A 22165-nucleotide genomic window follows, 5' to 3' on the forward strand; every position below is an offset into this window, starting at 1 on the left:
TGTGAGTGGTTGTATACAGTTTTTAAAGTTCAGCTTAATTGCATCAATATCAGCTAGGTTTGAAGAACGTTCCTGCTACCTGTGTTTGTATGTGCCTCTATTCATATATGTATAGATGTGCGTGTACATATATACATATATATATATATATATATATATATGTGTGTGTGTGTGTGCGCGCGCGCACGCACGTGTGCGCATGTGTGTCACTCTCTTTGTCTCCTGTACCTGTTTTTTAACATTAGTTTATTTAATGTATTCAGTAAACCGTTGTAGGTTTACATCTAAAAATTACTTTATATCCTGATGTCATGCTTACTAAGAGCACATATTCATTACTGCTAATGGAAAGCTCCTGATAGTCAGCAAATTGAACTAATCCACTCAAAATAGACTCATAACGCGCAGATATATGACACACCGCAAAAAGCTGTGTTGTGCTGAGTCAACGAATGCTGATACTCCGATGTTCAAATATTTTATTTCCTGAATAAGATTTTTCTTCTTGTATTTTTTTTCTCTTAAGTAGCCATATTGGTTAGTTGCAATTATGGACAGTAACTCATTTGAGTAGAAATGTCAATTTCTTTAGTGGTCTCTTATCTTGTTCCTTTAAGTGCTGGTTTTATTTCATTGTATTTTGTTTGATCTCAAAATCCGCATTTTGCATGTTTTGCATGATGCAATATACTTTTTAAAAATAATCTTTCTCTGCCAATTACTTCTGGGATCTGTACTGACTTGCAATTCTTCAAAATGTCATTTGGTGTTAAAAATGAGCAGGCACCTGTTGTTTAGGGTCTGTTTTAGAAGTGAAGAAACTGATCTAACAAATTAGAATAAGAAAAAGTCTTACAAAGAAACTTTGCTGTAAAATTCCCGCATTAGATTGTGCAGCTACTGCATTTTGCACTGATTATACCTAACCAAACTACAGATTTGAAAAAGGAAAGAAACCTTAGTTATTTGTGACTCTAGGGATAATTGTTATAGGATAAATATGAGATTATTTCTTTTCCCCATAAGACATGTTGTTTGAACTTAATCTAACACTTCATTCTTAATAGGTAGAACAGAAATTGTTGCTAAGCCATACCAGTACAGTCAGACCTTCTATGTTGGAATGGAGGAGAAAAAAATATACTTCAATGGACAAATTGACTTCATGTGGCAAGAAAGCTGAATTGTTTTCCTCAATATATAATGGAAAATCACCATTCTATTAATATGGAGGAAATGTAAAATTTCTAATGTAATATTGAAAGCTGGAGCTAAGATGGTTGGAGTGGAATTATCAGCTTTTTCATGAAATGAATGTAGTTAAGTAGCTTCAATTTCCTGTTTTGTACCTGTAAATAATTGTCAGGTTATTATGCAGACTTCACCTTCTTTAGCTGGTGGTAACCAATACTGTGTTGCAGATTAAGTTTCAAGGAAATGAACAGATTATCAGCAGGAGAATCTGTTTGGTGGAAAGATTGCATTAGTGAAGTTTGGTTTTAAAACTGTCATTTTAATTAGTACAGTGTTCTAGTAGGAGGCTGGGGGGGATTGTTGGTTCACTGAATCATTGCCAATATTCGCTTTGTAAAATAAAGAAATACATTTCAATGAAGAACAGGGGTAAAAATCAGCTCTGTCAGAATGGTGCTTCAATCAGAAAATTGTGACTACAAATGAAAATTAAATGATAATTACTGATCTAGTAACCCTTTAAAGAAAGTGAACTGTACAAAGTAAAAACAATTACTCTCTAAATATTTTATTGTTTTTGTTTTCAATTTTAAGTTTTTAGTATCAGTCACTAAAGAATCAATAACTGACAATTTGACAGTTTGAAATGATATGAGGAGACTGGACTATCTCAATCAGCAAAGTGACTTCATATGGCAAGAAAGCTGGATAACTGACCAAGAGGGATTATGTCATGCACACGGTTAGAGATTGGGTAGGAGAAAGAGAATACAAATAGTGCAATCTGTCAGACAAGCATTAATAGACAAGCCAGTTAAAGGATGCATTATTACTCAAATTCTGAGATTCAATACAGCACAAAAATACAATTTGCTTTTTTGAGGTTGGTTATTGATATTGGCAGGGGTGAGTAGCTAATTTGTTATTGTAATAAAATCTAGTTCCTAGATAGTATGATGGTCAAACCCTTCTGATAGGGGCTGAAATATAACTGAAAACCGACATGATTTTTCACTAGTGCTTGTGATATAATGCTAATATGCTCTATGTATTCATATATACATCTTAATAATGGCAGTAATCAGGTAGCATGCAAGCCTGCTTTTTCAGTGTTATTGATTCAGAACTAGCTCAAATACATCAAATGTCCACTAGTTAAAAGAAAACATCTGAATCTGCAGTCAGGGCATATGCAACAAATATGAAAGTTGTTTTTTCTTGGAGTGTATGGAAACTTTGATAATGAACCAGAAAAAAATTCTTTGAATGTGAATAATTATTCATGTATCTGGGTGTATGAATACTTTGTTACACTTACTGTCGTAACCAACTAATTAGAATATTCTCGATTTACTTATTGGGAACATTGAACGTTAAAGGGACAAATTATAAATGTACATTCAGGTATTTTAAAACAGAAAGTAATTTGTACTTCAGTATTACCTCATCATATTCTCAAAATGCTGAGATGAGTGTAATTTTATTTTAGGTGGATTGATACATGTAATTAAATTGGATGCAGCCAATTTATTTATAGTAATGTCTCATAAACAGTAAATATTGTAAGATTTTAGGGATGAATGTTGTCCAAGACAGCAACAGAACTCCTTGCTGTTACTTGGATCATGGTATTGATTTCATAATGCTCATCCAAGCAGACAGCAGGCCTCTTTTTAAACTCTCAACTAAGATTTGAAACTTTTGACAATATAGCTCTCTTCAAATTGTTTGCTGATTATTTGTTAAAATATTGGAATGGGGCAGGAAGCCACAAACAAAGTTAACTTACACTTGGAATGTTACCAACATAAGCATAATGAGAAAAAGCTAGAATTTCTGAATGTCACATTTTTTCCAGGTAACTGCAAATTATTTCTTGTTAATTTAAACCTGTTGAGTTCATGCTGTCAAAATAGAATCATACCAACAAAAACTACTATTGTAGTCAGTTAATTTGTTCTGAAAATGGCATAATTTCTGACATACAACTTTGTGAGATGCTGCAGGCACGATCCTTTTTTTGCCCCTTTACTGTTTTTAAGGGAATTAGATGAAGGAGATCACAATGAAATAAATATAAACTTTCATCTTTGGGCAAGGCAGTTATGGTAGTAGATTAACCTTATTATTCCTGGTCGAATTTTCCTTTTCTTTGACTTCAATGGCTTCTGGCTTGGGTTAGTACTGAATACGTTATTGGTGAGGGCGAGGTGTGCAATGAATGTCCACTGGGTATGCATATAAGGCCATTCATAGTGATTTGGTGTGACTTCCTAATTTGGTGCCAGTACTGCTATTCTTAAATTCAGTTTATACCCTTTGTTGAACACACAATCAGCGGTGAAAGTGTTATTTAAAGGGGTTACTAGCCACTTTCATATTAATTTCAGGTTGAATTAATCTGGCTGTTGCTGCAAGCGTTTGGTGCTTTTTTAAGAGTTGCTTTATGTTGCGGAGGTAAATTGGGAGTGGAGGTGGAAGGTGATGAAAGACTTTTTGTGAAGTGATGAAAGACTTTTTGAAGTGATAAGCAGACTGCTGGAGGAACTCAGTGGGTCAGGCAGCATCTTTGGCAGGAAATGGGCAGTCGACATTTTGGGTTGAGATCCTTCTTCTGAAAGAGTGGAGGTGAAATAGACAGTAAAAAGAGATGAAGGGGAAGAGAGGGGCAAGAGCCAGCAATTGAGATGAGGAGGGGTTGAGCTGCAGATAGAATCAGGTGTGAGGAGTAACTGAGGATGGGAGCATGGAGGTGGTAGGTGGTAGAAGAGCTGCAGATGATAGAATTTGACAGGAAAGGAAAATGCAGCATATGGAAGTAATGAGCAAATGGTCATGGGGAGTGAAGATGGAAACCAATGAAAGATGTAGATGTGATGGATAGATGGAGAAGGTGGAGGAGGGGAAAGCAACAGAAGAGTGAGAGGGAGCTGTGATGAGGGTTGCCTAGAAGGAAGAGTGAGTGCGTGTGTGTGTGTGTGTGTGTGTGTGTTTGAGGACCTGAGTAGTTGAGAAAAAAGAAAAAGAGACAGACGGAAAGTATATCACTTGAAATGGAAGAGTTCAATGCTCATGCTGTCAGGTAGCAGGTGAGTTTGCAGTTAGCCTCATCCCGGCAGTGAGGGAGACCAAAGACAAACAAAATGGAGAGGGGAATTAAAGTAACTTGCAACCAGGATCTGCAGATGGCCATGGCTTCGCTTTGTCAACGATCATATCAATGGCCACTTAGTCACAATGCAAACTTAAAAAGCAAAACAAAATAAACAGACCAAATGTATATGTTAACTTATCAGCTTTATACATTCCCTTGTTATGTGCCTTTGTCAGAGTTTTTCCACTGTGGAATGCTACTCTAGTAATGTTTGGTGATGTTTAATGTCTTTTAGCAGTGGTGACTACAAATTGCTTCAGTAGATTTGTAGAAAGTCTTCGTCACTGAAACCTTGCTCGACACTGCAAGGTTATCTCCATCCAGTCTGTTATCGCAAACTAACATACTACAGCATGGCCATTGTTACCGATGAAGTAGCAGGGAACTGAATGCTGTTTTCATCAGAAGAGGCAATGTTATATGACAATAGTCTAAATTAACTGCAGTATTTTTACTGGATGGGTTTTGCTGCAATGGAGGCTGCATTATCAACCATTTGGTACTGCATTGTGCAAACAGAGTTGGGAATGATATAGTTCAAGCTCCAAGCAAAGCTTTGAACCTTGTTGATGCTGGATCCTTCCATGTTTCTTTTCATACTAAACACGGGTTTTCTGATGAATGTATCATTGTACAGTGTTTTTCTATTGGCTGCCTCATTAATCCTCGTCAGGTTCCTGTGTCGCAAGGTGTGACCTTGCCCTCTAGTGGCCTGGAGTGTGCACTATCACTGAGTGTGCTCAGTGTCTCACCATGTACTGAGCTCATTTCTGTCCTCTTCTTTAAATTACTCTGGGTCAATATTTGAATCACTACCTGTGAGTATGAAATCTAACACACCAGGTTATTTTCAGTCATACCGTTTTACTGTTTGATCACTTTCTGGCCTGCATTGCCGTCCTGAATTTTTTGATCCCATGGGTTCCAAATAGGTTTCTGGAGGACTTCCTAATATCCTATGGATTTAGGATGTTCCTCCTTTTCATCCGCTAGCCAAGGATTCCAATACACTGTTTAAAAACTCCAGAGATTGTCCTAATCTACATTGCCTGTTGTTTTAAAATGTATCTCAGCACCTGCATGAGTTACAATGCTCCTTATAAAAGGTTAATCAGCAGGCCAGGCAGCATCTATAGAAAAGAGTACAGTTGGCATTTCGAGCCAAGATCTTTCATCAGGACTGGAGAAAAAAAGATGAGGAGTAGATTTAAAAGGTGAGGGAGGGGAGAGAGAAACACAAGGTGATAGGTAAAACCGGGAGGTGGAGGGATGAAGTAAAGAGCTGGGAAGTTGATTGGTGAAAGAGATACAGAGCTGGAGAAGGGGAAGTCCGATAGGAGAGAACAAAAGGGCATGGAAGAAAGAAAAGGGGGAGGAGCACCAGAGGGAGGCGATGGGCAAGCAAGGAGATAAGGTGAGAGAGGAAAAAGGGGATGGGGAATGGTGAAGGAGAGCGAGGGTCCATTACCGGAAGTTCAAGAATCGATGTTCGTACCATCAGGTTGGAGGCTACCCAGACAAACTAAAAGGTTTTAAAAGGTTCCTCCAACCTGAGTGTGGACTCATCGCGACAGTAGAGGAGACCATGCATTGACATATTGGAATGGGAATGGGTAGCCTCCAACCTGCTGGCATGCCCATTCCCATTCCTCCAGGACGAATGTCATATCTCGAGATACCCTTAATATCTAAAGCTTATTTGTTCTCTAACCTGAATATGCTCAATGACTGAGCCTCTGTAGTTCTCCTGAATTGAGAATTTCAAAGAATTTGCATCTTTTGGCTGATGGAATTTCTTAGCAGCTCTGTTATGATGGCTAACTCCTTATTTTGAGTCAGAAACCTCCTCTTCCCCAACTCAAAAGTTCAAGATATCCCAGCCAGAGGAACACTCATACCTGCATCTGCCCTGTCAAGCTCCATTAGAATTTGTATATTTCTATGAAATCAGAAGACGTTGCATTTTTCCATCTGGCATCTCTTAGCAGATTGAGATTTAACTTCTAACAACTCTATAAACTTTTTGTTCATTTCAATGCATAATTAAAATTATGTAAGGATTAATTAATTTATGTAAAGATTAATTTAGTCCAACCTGCCGAGTTAAATTAAAAGTAGCAGGTTTGAATTAGCTGTTTCTATTCACCCCACTTAATTTTACTTCCCATTGAAACCTATCAAAAATAATATTGAATTACATGAAATGTACTGTACAATACAGGTTCAAATTTACCCTTTGTGTATGTTTGTGTTCCTATTAACCCTTAGATTTGACCTAGTTTTTAGTTTTTCTTGGTCAAGAAATTTTTATTTTTGACTTCATTCTATGTAGGGTGCTTGGTGTACTGTTGAAGCTCAATCAGTAATTTAGTAATAGTATTTTGTTGTCAGTTCTTCAAGACCTGGCTTTGCTATTTCATTATAAATTTTAATATGAAGTTTTGTGTGTAATTTTCCTGGCCTCCTCTTGTATTTCCCATACCTTCCCAATTAAATTGCAAATAAAATTAAGATACTGAGATAGAAATATAAACTTTGGACAAATTTGGGTAGTGTGTTTTATAATATCAACTGCATGCAGAATTTCTCATTGTACTTATGTCATTGGAGATCTTTATTATGAAGTGCTATTTACGTTTTAAAGCATTTTTATGTTTTACAGTTTACATTTATCTATATACTATATATACATATGTCTGAGTATTTCAAAATGACTGTTGTTAACTTCATATTTATATGATAGTAGACACAAGATTTGTGGATGCTGGAACCTGGAGCAAAAAAGAGTTGCCAGAGGAATTCAATGGTTCTCAGACAGCATAAATGAAAGGAAATGGACAGTCAGTGTTTCCAGTTGAGATCATTCCTTTGGAGGCTCCTCTCTACAACAGGTTTAAGAATTTCATCTGGTCTAGAGGAAGGGTCTCAAACCAAATGTTGACTCTGCATTTCCCCCTAAGAATGCTGCCTGACCTGCTGAGTTCCAGCAGTGGCTGCTCGTTTTGCTTTATATTATTGTGTATGGTATACTGTATTTCCGTGATGCTCCTAATCATCAGGCTCCCAACTAAAAGGGGTACAATTTATCATTTCAGACACGTGTATCACGTTTTGTAATCTGACTTTATTGTTACATCTAATGTAAGTGATTTAATTGGCTGTAGCAGGAAGGATTTTTTAATCATCTTGAAGAAAGGTAATATGATGTTAGGCCGTGAGAGGGAGAAATTATATACTGACCAATAGAATGACTTAAAACTTATACATGAATGACAGAGAATGTGTGGACCATCTTAAAATGAATTGGGTGGCTTACAGTATGATTGAGGTTCTTCAATTTTGTGACCGGTTTTAGATTGTTTACTTAATATTGTGATTTTAATGTAAATGTTACTTGTTTTTTTTTGCTTTTTTTTATTTGGCTGTTGTGGTTGAGTGCGGCACTGTTTTGGCATTAATCTGGGCCTATCTACAGGCATATTTACTCTCAGTCTCAAGAGAAGATTTGCATTTCCACTCTAAAGGTTGTGAATTTTCTCCTGTGCATGCCAAAATCTTCAATAGTTTGGTTTTTCGATTAGTGGGGGAAAAAACAAAGACTTGCAATTTCCATAAACAAGATTCAAACAATATGATGATCCTGAAAGGGAAGGTCAACGTACAATATATTGATATCATTTACAATGTCCACAGGAGTGGTGTAGCTTGCCATTTTTAACAACCTTACTCTTTTTTTTCATGAGGCAGTACTATACACAGAGGATATTTAGAGACAGTGGTAGACCTGGTTGAATAATTACTGCATGGCCTCCAAAGAGTACTTTAAAGCAACAGTAGTCAACTTCCAAGTGCCCTTTTGGCAGCATGTTACTTTAAAACATTTCATTATTGCTATCAAAATATAAAAGTACATTTCTTATACTTTTTCAGATATGGAATTGAAAAATAGCAGCTGTTATGAGCATTTCTTTTGTAGTGAGTCAGAGCTAGATTTACTATAATCACATGGCAGGATGGAGCTAGTTCAAAGCTGTTCAGAGACTATTGATTCTTGTAAGAACTTGCCAAGGAAGCTCTCATAGTTCATTGTACTCCCAATGTTAGAAATGGATCCATGGTTAACTAAGAAGGGAAGAGTGATTATATCTATTTTCCAGAGAATATGCAGTGAGAATTAAGAAGAGTTATTGAAATTTTGTTCTTTATAATTTGCTATAATTAGCATGACCACTGGATAACATCTTTGCTGTTTTTAGTATCCAGTAGTTATAATCGGCATAATGTTGATATTACAAGAACAAAAGAACCTTCCCACTTATATAGAAGCCCTGACCATCCTAATGGAAACAATGAATATTATGTTATTGGAGCATTGTTGAATAGATTGGAAATGTTATGTTGTACAGGTGGTGGGATTGAGCAGAGGAAATACAGAAACTTTGAGCAGTGTTGTTCCCTATTCTCAATAGTTTAACTAGTTAGCTGGATGATAGCAAAGAAATTCTGCAACAAGATATCTGTAACCAGGATTAATGCAAGAAAGTGGATTCACATATTCAACAAATGTGGTCAGCATATTCCTAAATTCCTTCTGCTAATTTAACAAGATGTGATGTTCCGTTCAAATGGACCTTCTTTGGTGTTCTTTCAATTGGCCTGAATGTTTTTTAATATAAACTCTGTGTAGGTGGAATTTGTGTTTGATACGTTTGCAGAATTTTCTTAATGGGTGGAGAGAGCAAATACTTATCTTTATTCAAATTTAATCATTAAGAAGTAGTTTATACAGAAACAGACCTTGCATCAGAAATGGTACATCATTACTTTCTGCAACACTACAGCTGTATCATAGCTCTCCTTTTTTGCATCTTGAGATTGTTTCATGTAGATACTTACATGTGAACTGACATATATAACAATGCCAGCAGCAAATGGTGAAGCATAATTTGTAAGAAAAAGTCCTAGGCAGCCTGAGAAGTTATGATTTGACTGGGCAAGTGAAAATGGACAACTGTTAAAATTAAAAAGGCTTGAAATTGAGAATGAGCACAAAATAGTAAGATATTGAATGCATAATTCTTCCAAGAGTTTAGCAATGAAAATTGTGGACAATGTACCATCCTTGGAGATATTCAAAGTAAAATCACTACGCAAAATGAGCAATTTTAGCAGGGACTCAGATCTCATTGTAATAAATTGGTTATCTGTTATTCACTCTGCCTAATTCTACTTTGCATGTATATCCATAGAGAGGAAATTTGGATGGGATGTGTAATGAGAGTGACCAGATGAGTGATCATTTATAATGTTTCCTAAAAAAGTTGAACAAATTGCCCCATTACTTAACATTGTGCGAGAAGTCCTAGAAACATTCTTAAATAAATTCCAGGGAAGGATACTTATCAGGGTACCAACATACAGTAAATTTGAAAGCTCCATAAGGCTCTGAAGGCACTGGGGTCCTTAGTGATGGATGCCACCTTTCTGAGGCATCCTGGATGCTACCTTTCTGAGGCATCCTGGATGCTGGATGCTGAATGTGAAAGACTAAAAATCATCTTGGGCCCTGGAAACAGATACAACACTAGCTGGGATGATGGAAATGTCTATTATGTATCACAATTGATAAAGGATTACAGTTCTCAATATGCATAATTAACCTAGATTCAAAAATACTAAGTGGTCAGTATTGCAAATGATACAAAGTTAAGGACAATGAAGTTGCAGAAGGCAGTTCAGAAAATGCAGATTGAATTTAATGAACAAGTGGGCAGGTGGATAATGGCTGAAATTCAATCAAACAAATGAAAAGTACTGCACATAAAAATATGGTCACTATTTGTGCTTCTTAATATTACAAAATTAGGAAGGAGCTAAAAGAATTCAGGAGGCTTTAAGTATAATCAGTCCTGGAGAGTCATAGAAATAGTCATGCAAGTCTCATAACATTTTGACTGACAAAGCCAAAGCAACAGAATGCAGGGTTAGCAATGTATCTAGATTACACGAATACTGCTTTAATTTGTAGATGGCAAGAAACTTGAGAAATATGGCTTTCATCAAATAAACAAACTGCTAGATTCGTTGTATGATGCCTCCTATAAGGCAATACATATCGTTGAGATTTTAAAGCATATTTTTTATTTCTTTGAAGGACCAAAGAAAATAATGTTCGGTGAATTCAAGGCCTCAAAGCTTAAAGCATTGTTGAAAATCTGGACACCCGCTGAAGAACAATGATACCCAGAGGTAATGTCAAATGTTATTTAGACATGATGCACTTTAATAGGATCTTAATAAAATCTTTAGAGGTCTGCACTTGTATTTAACCATGGAACTCTAATGAATTTAGATGGAATCTAAAGTGATAACATTTATGCCAAGAAAATGAAAATTAGAGTTCAACCTATTGAAGTTGTCAAATAAATTTCTCAATTTTTAATTTTTTAATAAAACAAAAATAAGTATGGTTTATGTGAACGCAATAGTTACTTCCAACACTGGAAGTGCAGCAATTTGAGTAAATTATTAATGAAATGAAGTGCCCAGTGATTGGTCAGTCAGTTTGACATTAGCAAAGGTAACCAGTGTGCACAAATTATTGATCTAGGTGATCAGCGCATAAAGCATAGCAATGTTTTTGTGACACAAGCATGAATTGATCTGCATTTTGTCAACTGCTAGCTTCCAATATAGTTTAATGTTTAATGGCTTGATGCACAGAGGTCCTATAAAGTAGTGACCACAATCTACTGTACATGGAAATGTCAGAGCAGGTCAGTTTTGCACTTGAAAACAAAACCTATTATATAACTTAGAAGCTGGAAAGTGTTATCAAAGGAATGCTATCGTTGGACAATGTGAGACCACAAAAGATAAATTTAAGGCAAATATATTCCTAATTTCAGCTTTGTATGACAATCAGATTATGACTATTGTCGCATTTAGTTTTTTAGATCCTCCATTTACAAATTGCTATATCTGAGCAGAGATTCCTCTGATCTATATTAAGATTGTTGCATTATGACTTTACTAGAAGGTCTATAAAAAGGTAATAAATATGCAGTAGATTCCAGTTAATTGGGCCATCGATTAATCAGGGCAGTCATTGACTTGGGACAAATCTTAAAGAACAAAAACTAATTGAGAAAATAGCCGGGATTCCCTATGTTTATTCAGGACACTTCATCACTTAGTTGGACAGGAGACTGTTGCTGAACAGTTTCTAACAAGCATCAGCCGCGTGCGTTGTGTGGCCTTTAGTCACTACGCCATGCTCAGAGTGAACAGTTTTTAAGTAGTGTCGGTTGTGTGTGTTTGTGTCACTGATAGTTGGCAAGAAATAATTACCAAGACAATTCAGAACCATTTTGCTCACTGTGGTTTCAAGCATTCAAGTTTGGAGATGAAAGAAATGACTGGGAATGAAAATGTAATGATTTCATTTCTTCAACAAGTTAGGAACTAAGAAGAATTTGAAGGTACTGAAAATTATCATGAATATTAGCGTAAAAATGAAAACTTAGAACATGCAGTCATTATCTGCACTAGGCATCTGCATTGAGTTTGTTAATTTACAGTCAATCAAAAGAATACATCAGTGTACACTGCATGAATTCCTCTGTCAATGACTATTATTCACTAATACACAGTTTTATAGTTCTGTTTTGGTATTGACTGTGGTCTAGTTTGTTCTGTGTTTAAATACATAATTTGTAACTGAATTTGTCTTTTTTTTAATATGTTATTAACTATTTCCTTGAAACTTCAGCTAATTGGGGCAGCTACTTAATTGAGCCAAAATGTATTGTTCCTGATATGTCCCAATTAACTGGAATCCACAGTGTATTTTTTAAATGATAAAATTTGGCAGTTGGAATACGTCAAGGTGATATTTTGTGTTTTGAGCTTAAGGTGTCTGTGAATATTAATTACATTAGCAATCACTAATGTCTCAATTAACAGATGTCAACTTTGAATTTTTGGCAGCATCCATTCTTCTCAGAGTAACTCTTACTTTGTGAGCTTCTCTCGGCCCTTGGGCATAATTTAATTTGGGCCAAGAAAGTGCCGGGTTGTCTATTATATTTGTTTTGCTTGAAATATTTATCCTGTATTACCCTATTTTCTTAGCTGTATTACAAGACTGCATAACACTACTTCAAGAAAGGCAGAGAAATTCATCTTCTGTTTTCATCAACGTTTATTCTTTAACCAACTTCAGTGAAATTTATCTTATGGTTGCGGGCTTTGCTCAATGCAATTACACCTGAAGTTCTTCATTAGCTCTTAATCACTTGGAGAAATTCATAAGTTGTGAAAAGACAGACAAAAATTCAAACCTTTTATTTATTTTTTTACCTTGCATCAATGAGATTTTTAAAAAAGGTTGAAGAGACGTTTTAGTCCCTCTCCTGTTAATAAATACACTGTTAATGTGGCACTGAACAAATCTGCTGCAGCAAATTGTTTCAGTTTTCCAGGCTGAAGTGAGGAATAAAACAGTGGGAATTCTATTGACACTTTAGATGAAAATTACAGAATCAATATAATCATCAGTCAATTTTGCACATGTAGATTAAGCATTTTAAATGCTTAGATTGTACCCCAAAAAGAATCAATTGCTTCAGAACAATGGGGTTAGAATAGGAGAAAAAAATTGTATTTAAAACAGCATGGAGAACAGCAAACAGCTTTGAACAACTTTCATGATCATAAAACACCTCTAAAAATATTAATTTAAACTTTATTTCATAGTCATGTAATTCTTGTATTAATCAACAAATGGCACAAATAGATTTTGAAACATTTTCATTTCATGTTATTGTCTACTTAGCGAATACTTGTAGCAACATTTGAAATGTAGCTTGTGCTATTCAGTTTTGGCAGTTCCTTTACCAAAACGTCTTGTTCACAGAAATACGTAGAATGTGCCTAGAGGTTTCACAACAATACAGGGAGATAATGTGTAAGTAACGATCAGGAAAACTCTGTTATGGACAGTCCTGGGCCCTGCTGTGAAAGGAGGAGGGATGGGCATTAGAGGTTAGCAACCCCATCCTGTAAAATCTAGAGCTACAGAAACTCCTAAGACCCCATCCCTGGGAGAGGAAGGATCTTTGCTTAGAAGGCGTAGGAAATTGTGTGGTGAAACAAGAAGCCTTAGGGCTAATCAGCATTCTATCAGTCCAGGACAGAGTCCGGTGAGCTGCTGTCAGCGGCCCATGGCCCAATAAGGGTGATAGGCTTAAGAAGAAGAAGAACTATCAGAAAATCCTTGTACATAATATAGAGAGCAATATGTTTTAAACACAAGAAAGTCCTCAGATGCTGGAAATCCAAAGCAACACACACAAAGTGCTGGAGGAACTCAGCAGGTCAGGCAGCATCTATGGAAATGAATAAACAGTCGAGGCTTTAGTCCAAGACAGTTCTTCAGGACTTGTTTATGATTATATTTAATTGATTAAAGTTCATTAATTAAATCAGGGACCAGATATATAGTATAAGCCATTCAAACTGGATTATGGTCAACAGAATCTTGAAATCACAGGCTGAATCATTTGTAATGTAAATACAGATAATTTTATCAAATGTACTTACTTTCTGTTGGCGCTTTTTGTTTGTATCAGTTCTGGTAGCCCCACCGTAAGAGGGGCATGATTGTACTGCAGAAAATGCAGAGCAGGTTCACCAGAATATTGCCAGGGATGAAATACTTCACCTATGGGTAATACAATACATAAAACTTCTCCCACGGCAGAGATTGCTAAGGCAAGAGAGCATTGGTTAAAGTTGCAAAGTACAAGGTTTAAAGGGGACCTGAGGAAGATATGTTCACCCAGGAGGTGATTGCACTCTGAAATGTACTGTCTGAGAAGCTGGTGGAGGCAGGTTCTCTCACAACTTTTAAGAAGCATTCATGTGAGCACTTGAATCACCAAGTGTCCATAAATAGTTTAGTATATACTCAATGGTCACTTTATTAGGTACACGTGTACACCTGCTCATTAATGCAAATATCTAATCAGCCAATCATGAGGCAGCAACTTAATTCATAAAAGCAAGCTACATGGTCAAGAGGTTCAGTTGTTGTGCAGAGCAAATATCAGAATGGGGAAGAAATGTGATCTAAGTGTCTTTGACTATGGAATAATTGTTGGTGCTAGGCGAAATGGTTTTGGTACCCCAGAAACTGCTGAACTCCTGGGATTTTCATGCAGAACAGTCTCTAGAATTAATAGAGAAAGATGGGAGAAACATAGAACACCCAGTGAGCGGCAGTTCTGTGGGCAAAATGCCTTGCTAATGAGAGATATCAAGTTGACAGAAAGGTGGCAGTAACTCAAATAACTATGGGTTACAACAGTGGTGTGCAGAATGTACAACACATTGAACCTTGAAGTAGATGGACCAGAGCAGCAGAAGACATCACTGGGTTCCACTGGGTACCTAATAAAGTGGCCACTGAATGTAGATAGGTAATTGATTGTTGCCAAAGACACAATGGGCAAATAGTTTAACTTCTGTGCAGAGTGATTCTCTCATTCTGTAAGGAAGGATGGTGACTCATAATGGAATCTATATGGATGGTGCATAATGAAATTAACTTTACAAGGATCAGTGGTTGTGATCTTGCTATCATTAATGCATCAGCCATAGAAAACCAAATAGAAGGCATAGAACACCAAATGCAGTTTTCCATAGATGCTGCCTGGATGGCTGAATACACATTTTGTGTATGTTACTTGGATTTCTGCAGGCATTCTATTTTGTGAAATAGAATGCATGATTGGTTGCTCACAGTAAGCTGGAATGAATCTGATGGTCAAAATGTGCTCTTTTAATGTTGTAGTCTTTCTGTAAGTCACAGAAAAGGACTAACTGTAGACGGAAACAACTAATTCTGCTTGAAATTATTTATTTCCCACACTGGAGCTTAGGAAAATTTGTAAAATAATAGTTTAAGCTACAATTAAGATATTGCATTGTTTCTGTTCTGGTTGTAGATTGTTAGAATTTACCTAATCTCTGAAAGGCCATCAGGATAAGTCGAACCACCTTTATTAAACATTTCTAGTTAACATTGATGTTCTCATTTCCTATTGTAATGGGAAGGTTTGAGAGCTTCAGATGGGATGAGAATGTGGACTAATGAGGAGTAGACCATTGATACTGTTACTTCCAGCCCACCTGTTACAATTTCCCCCAAAGAAATGTTTATTGGTTTGACAGATTTTATGACAATCTCACTAAAGAACTCTTTTGAGAATGATGTGCTAGCTCAAAGAAACTGGTGGATGCTTGTGCATGTAATTTACCCAGTAGTTTACTGTTCAGCAGTTTCTCTACTCTTAGCTTCAATGTAATAAACCCCAGGGAGTCTCTTATCTTTGTTGCATTTGTTCTTAATTTATTTCCATAGAACCATAGAAACTACAGCACAGAAACAGGCCCTTTGGCCCTTCTTGGCTGTGCCGAACCATTTTCTGCCTAGTCCCACTGACCTGCACATGGACCATATCCCTCCATACAACTCCCATCCATGTATCTGTCCAATTTATTCTTAAATGTTAAAAAAGAACCCGCATTTACCACCTCGTCTGGCAGCTCATTCCATACTCCCACCACTCTCTGTGTGAAGAAGCCCCCCCTAATGTTCCCTTTAAACTTTTGCCCCTTCACCCTTAACCCATGTCCTCTGGTTTTTTTCTCCCCTTGCCTCAGTGGAAAAAGCCTGCTTGCATTCACTCTATCTATACCCATCATAATTTTATATACCTCTATCAAATCTCCCCTCATTCTTCTACGCTCCAGGGAATAAAGTCCTAACCTATTCAACCTTTCTCTGTAACTGAGTTTCTCAAGTCCGGGCAACATCCTTGTAAACCTCTCTGCACTCTTTCAACCTTATTTATATCCTTCCTGTAATTTGGTGACCAAAACTGAACACAATACTCCAGATTCGGCCTCACCAATGCCTTATACAACCTCATCATAACATTCCAGCTCTTCTACTCAATACTTTGATTAATAAAGGCCAATGTACCAAAAGCTCTCTTTACGACCCTATCTACCTGTGACGACACTTTTAGGGAATTTTGTATCTGTATTCCCAGATCCCTCTGTTCCACTGCACTCCTCAGTGCCTTACCATTAACCCTGTATGTTCTACGTTGGTTTGTCCTTCCAACGTGCAATACCTCACACTTGTCAGTATTAAACTCCATCTGCCATTTTTCAGCCCATTTTTCCAGCTGGTCCAAGTACCTCTGCAGGCTCTGAAAACCTTCCTCACTGTCTACTACACCTCCAATCTTTGTATCATCAGCAAACTTGCTGATCCAATTTACCACATTATCATCCAGATCATTGATATAGATGACAAATAACAATGGACCCAGCACTGATCCCTGTGTTTCCTTTGTTTTAAATGAATTATTATTAAATATTGCAGTATTACTAGTATTATTATTACTTGAAGAGAACTAGTAACTTCTCTTTAAGTGTGATACATGTACACTACAATAAAATTTTTAGGTGTTTACTGTGATGTCTGCATCCCTTTGATAAAGTAGAATGCCTTCATAACAGTATGATAATCTATGTCTATTTACAAGATTGGTTCCCTACCTATTGTCTCGGTTTTTTATTATTCATTCATGGAAAGCCCTGCACCTATTGTCCATCTGGACTGACCTTGAGAATAGTGGCCAGGTGCTTTCTGTCAGTTAGAAGTTAATTAGGGCAGTTCTTATCCAAAATCTAATTTATATGGCGAGTGCATGTGAAAATTTATATTATTGACCTTGTATTTGTTAATGCATATACCTAAATGTAAGTGTTACTTGAGGAACAAGCTTTGAGCTCCTAATGAAAACCTTACAATCAGCTTGGTCTGTTAATGAGGGCTTGCACCCCTCTATAGATTGTTTGCTTGGTTCTATGTAAGCAAGTATTTGGAAGACTGGTTTGGCAGATTAAAAACCAAACCTCTCAAGTTTTGGTCAATGTTTAGTTAGATAGCTCAGCTATAGTGTTTTTGTGACCCCATTCCCGCCCCATGTTTTTGGGTTTCTTTAATGAAACAACAAAAAAGCCAAAACATTAAAAGATTGGTTCCCTATTAATTAGACATCATTAGACTGGTAGGTCCAAAAACTTGAAAAGGCTTAATTGTAATTTGAAATATAACTGTTGGCTTTGGGAAAAAATTTTACAGATTTATGAAAAGGGAATCCTGTTTGACGATTTTCTTTTGGTACTTATGAGTAGCATGGTAGGTAAGGGAAAAATAGTGGATGTAGCATATTGAGTAGAGATAAGAAGTATTTTTCTGATTATAAGTTCCAGTTAATAGGAAAATGCAAGGGACCAATTGTTAGCCTCAGATATAAATGTGCTAGATTATGCTCAATCTGAATTGCTACTGTATTCAGACCCCACAGTACCTTGTGACTTCCCATGCTATAAGCAGAGCAGGCTTGCAAATGGTGACCAGTTTTTAGCAATGTCATCCCCAGCATCACCCAGCTCCGCATAGACTATTGGCAAGAAAGTGACAGGATGGAATATAATGTAGGTAAATATGAAGTTATCCACCTTGAGAAAAAGATAAAAGCAAATATATTTTTAGAAAGCGAGTGGGAAGTACTGTTTTGCGTATCCCTGTATCCGAATCACAGGCTCCGAATTATGAAAGTTTAAAAAAGCCCCTGTAGTTGGTGTAGTTACTGTCTACCTAAGAATATACTTGCATTAGTAGAAAATGCAAAGAAAGTTTACAAGGCTGATTGCAGAGAGGAGAGGAGTGTCCTACAAGGAGAGATCAGATGGAATAGGCCTTGTTCCTTACATTTGTAGAAAATAAATATGACCTTATTGAAATACTTAATTATCGGGAGTTGACAGCTGAGATTGTGTTTTCAAAACATTGGAGATTTTATTAAAAGATACAAGATGCTAACCTGGCAGGACACAGTTGAGATGTTTCCACCACAGTGGCATCTCAAAGAAGGACTCATAATTACAAGATAAGAGGGCATTTCTTTAAAAGTAAGGTGTGTGTAGGAAGATGGAGGATTTCTGGAATTCTGCAGCCAGAGGGTTATGGAGGCTGATTCATTTGAAGCATTTAAAAAGGAGGTTGACTACATGTCAGGGTTTCTAAATTTAGACTCAAACATAGATTGGAGACCATTGTGGTTCATAAAAAAAACGTGGTATGGGTTGACTTTTTTAAACTTTAGAGATGTATGATCATTTCATTTTGATCCCACTACTCTGGTGGTCTGGATAAATAATCTGGTGATTAAATGAAGTCAGTATACATATTTAAATTTTGTTGCCAATTCATTGTTAATTATACCAGCAGACTGGAATTTGGTCCAACAGACACCCAGGTTAGATTGCATGACGAAGAGCATGCATCTTACCAGTTCCTACCAAGAAGGGGCGAAGATAAATTCCAAGAAATTGAACAGAAAAATTATAGACATTTCTCTGATCCTACTGAATGGAAATTCTTTGCAATCTAATTGGTATGCACTCTCCTATAATAACTAGGTTAGTAACTTTCTTTGATATCTTTAGTAGGCCATTCCTCTGGTCAGTTGTAGTTAAGATATTCCTGTTGAAACCTTAGTAACTAATCATTGTCTCCTTATATTATTTCCCACTAAATTAAACCTGAGTTTTTGATGACATCAAAACTTCGCATTTTCATAATTTATTTTTCTAAACGTGTCGATTTTTGTGATTGATCTGCATAAGATTTAGTTTGTCAGGATTTTCAGATGAAGTTCCTAAATAAAGCTTTCAGCTGTTACTTGACAACTCCTTTTATTGGCAGGTTTAGGTTACTGATTATTTGTCTTCAGATTGACCCAATCTTTCATATATCTGTGAACAAGAATGAGATCAGTGTGGGTGGGTAGACATTTCACAATGTATCGATAATTCCTCACATTTGTTTTGAACCTTCTCCTTAGATTCAGAATATTGTGCCTATTTTTCTTACAAATGTTGGAAATATGGGAAATGTACAGTGCAGTTGATGGGATTGTGGATGTATAAACACTCAAATATCCAGATTAGCTTCTCTAGCTGATCAAGTAATTGAATCTAGAGATATATTTACTGATGGAAATTGTACTACAATTCAGCAAAGATTGATGGTTGAGGTAGTTCATATAAGACTAGTTTTTTATGAAGACTATCTTGAAGATAAATAAGTTACTCTCATTGAGATGTTTCCTTTATTTGGACACTTAATTGGCAGATGTAGATTCACCATCTCGATCTCAATTCATCAACCTAAGTGAAAAATTAAAATTTATTTTACATGGAATTAATTAGAGATATTCTCAATTATTGTGCCAGAGATGTCAGTCTTGTTCATGAAGGACAGTATGATCACTGTTATGAAAAATCGAGACACATCATAACAGTAAGAGTGGTGATACTTAAATATAGGTAGCTTAAGTCAGCATTAATATGTGACCTGTGAATTGAGGCTGCAGCCTTTTTATTTGCACCGAGAAAAGTATTTAGACTGTAAATGTATCTGATAAAAACAGGTGGCCTCTCAAACCAGTTGCTGTTTACTTAAGTCTGATTCTCCGTGTGTAAATATATCAATAGGAAAACAGACACAGATAGTATTACAGAAGTACTTAAAGTGTGCAACATGTTCTCAAGATAACGTACTTCTTTAATGTACTTTGGTTAATTGACTTCTAAAAGTAACAGCCAGACTTAATGTGATTACTACTAGTTATAGCTGCTGCCACTGCTACTTCATTCTTTATAAGAATGGCTAGTCGTTTACCTGCGGCACAAAATTAAAGTTGAACTGATGTGTCCTGAATGAACCCATCTATTCTTAACAGTGAACTTAGTGCAATGTTGGACTTTGTTCTATCTGTTATTTGCAATTGCTATGCCAAAATGTTACTTAGCTTTCTTGAACTTGGTCTTGGTATAGATCAGTATTTATTTTATTCTATCACTAATTTAGTTATTGCAATATAAAGGTATGTGTTTTAAAATGTTATTTTCCTGTTAAACTCTGCAGCGGAAATTTACAGCTGAAATTGAAATTCAAATCTAAAGGATTTTATTTTTTCCAAATACACTTTGAACTGAGAATGTTTCCACACTTCTGCGATATTGGCATCTAATCCATAGTGTAAATTGTCATTAGCACTGACCATGAGACATAGGAGCAGAATTAGGCCATTTGTCCCATTGAGTCTGCTCCACCGTCCCATCATGGCTGATTTATTATCCACCTCAACCCCATTCTCCTGTCTTCTCCCTGTAACCATTGACAGCCTGACTAATCAAAAACCTATCAACCTCCATTTCAATATACTCAATGACTTGTTCTCCACAGCCATTGTGGCAATGAATTCCACAGATTCACTACCTCTGTCTAAAGAAATTTCCCCTCATCTCTGTTTTAAATGGTCATCCCTCTCTTCTGAGGTTGTGCTGTCTGGTCTAGACTCTCCCACTATAGGAAACAACCTTTCCATATCCACTTTATCTAGGCCTTTCAATATTCGATAGGTTTCCATAAGATCCCCCCTCATTCTTCTAAACTCCTGTGAGTACAGGCCCAGAGCCATCAATTGCTCCCGATACATTAACCCTTTCATTCCTGTGAGCCTCCTTTGGACGTCCTTATCTTAGATAAGGGGCCCAAAACTGCTCTTAATATTCCAATGTTGATCATATTTCTGATTTCAGAAGACCCAGTGCATTAAACTACTGTTGTAAGCTACTTTTTCAACTACAGTGTCCTTTGTTTATGTAAGAGAGTGTCAAATGTGGTATAAATTGATATTACTTAAAGGAGGGTAAGAAAGACTGTAGTATTTCTCTAGCGTTTGGTGCACTATATATGGTGAGATTATATGTTCCATCTTTTAGCTTGGTAAATGAACATTGAAAACATATCTCTTAAGATCTAAGATCGCTTTGCATTTATTCTAGATGTCCCTTACAAGGGTGCTTAGATCTACATACTTTTAAATATGTCATCTGTAGTGCTTGGTAATAGAAGACTATGTGAAAATTAAAGTTTTGTTCAACGTAAAACATCTTGGCATTCTGATATAGGATATATCTACCAGTGAGGTTACCATATCAACAGCTAACCAAGAAAATCTATTTTGAAATTTGAAAGCTCACTTGCTCCGGTGTATCAGTGGAGATTAAGAAAGCATTGTGTAGTGGCAGTGCTTTGCCCTTAGTTAACAATGTTAATTTGAGACCTGTTGACAAGCTTCAAGAACAAGATGTGTGGGCATAAAAGCCTAATATCTCTTCTGTTATGATCTTGATAAATGTACATTTGAGTTTTTTCCATGGTGACATAGCATATCCATCTTGATGCCAGATTGCTAATGGCATCAGCCTCTGTCATTCTATAAATCTGTACTGTACACTTTCAAAAGTTTAGGATTAGAACCTTGTAGCTAGCTTTGCAAAAAAAAAGCTGTCTGAAACATTTCTTTCAATTTTCCTTACACTAATTCCTTTAAAAATGACTGCAATTATCCCCCAATTATGTTTCCATCTTCCCTTATTGAGAAGCCAGGTAGCTGTCTTGTTTCTAGAACCAAGGAAGCCAAAGAAAATCCAAAATAAAAACAAAAGAAAGAACAGAATTGCTTACCAGTGATATACTAGAATGACTAGGTAAGGATATCCTCAACTTTTCTTTGCACTCCAATGCCTAATTTTCAAGAAAAATAGAAGTTATTGTGCTGGTCCCGATATCATATCCGAGATGAGAAATGCATTTGTAGT

General features: G+C 36.4%; 1 protein-coding gene across 9 annotated transcripts in view; it reads left to right on the forward strand.

Annotated features, from left to right (window-relative positions):
* Positions 1-22165, forward strand: part of LOC134351641 (craniofacial development protein 2-like) — a 225458-nt gene that overhangs the window by 182877 nt on the left and 20416 nt on the right. For 7 of the 9 annotated variants that reach the window (XR_010019218.1, XR_010019215.1, XM_063058070.1 and 4 more), the window contains one exon: positions 10503-10597. The gene's annotated coding sequence lies outside the window, so the exon portion shown is untranslated. Of the gene's footprint in view, positions 1-10502; positions 10598-18719; positions 18914-22165 lie in introns of all 9 variants that reach the window. The other 2 variants (XR_010019217.1, XR_010019216.1) reach the window with 2 other exon arrangements.

Source organism: Mobula hypostoma, chromosome 9, assembly GCF_963921235.1.
Source record: "Mobula hypostoma chromosome 9, sMobHyp1.1, whole genome shotgun sequence".
Classification (NCBI taxonomy): Eukaryota; Metazoa; Chordata; class Chondrichthyes; order Myliobatiformes; family Myliobatidae; genus Mobula; species Mobula hypostoma.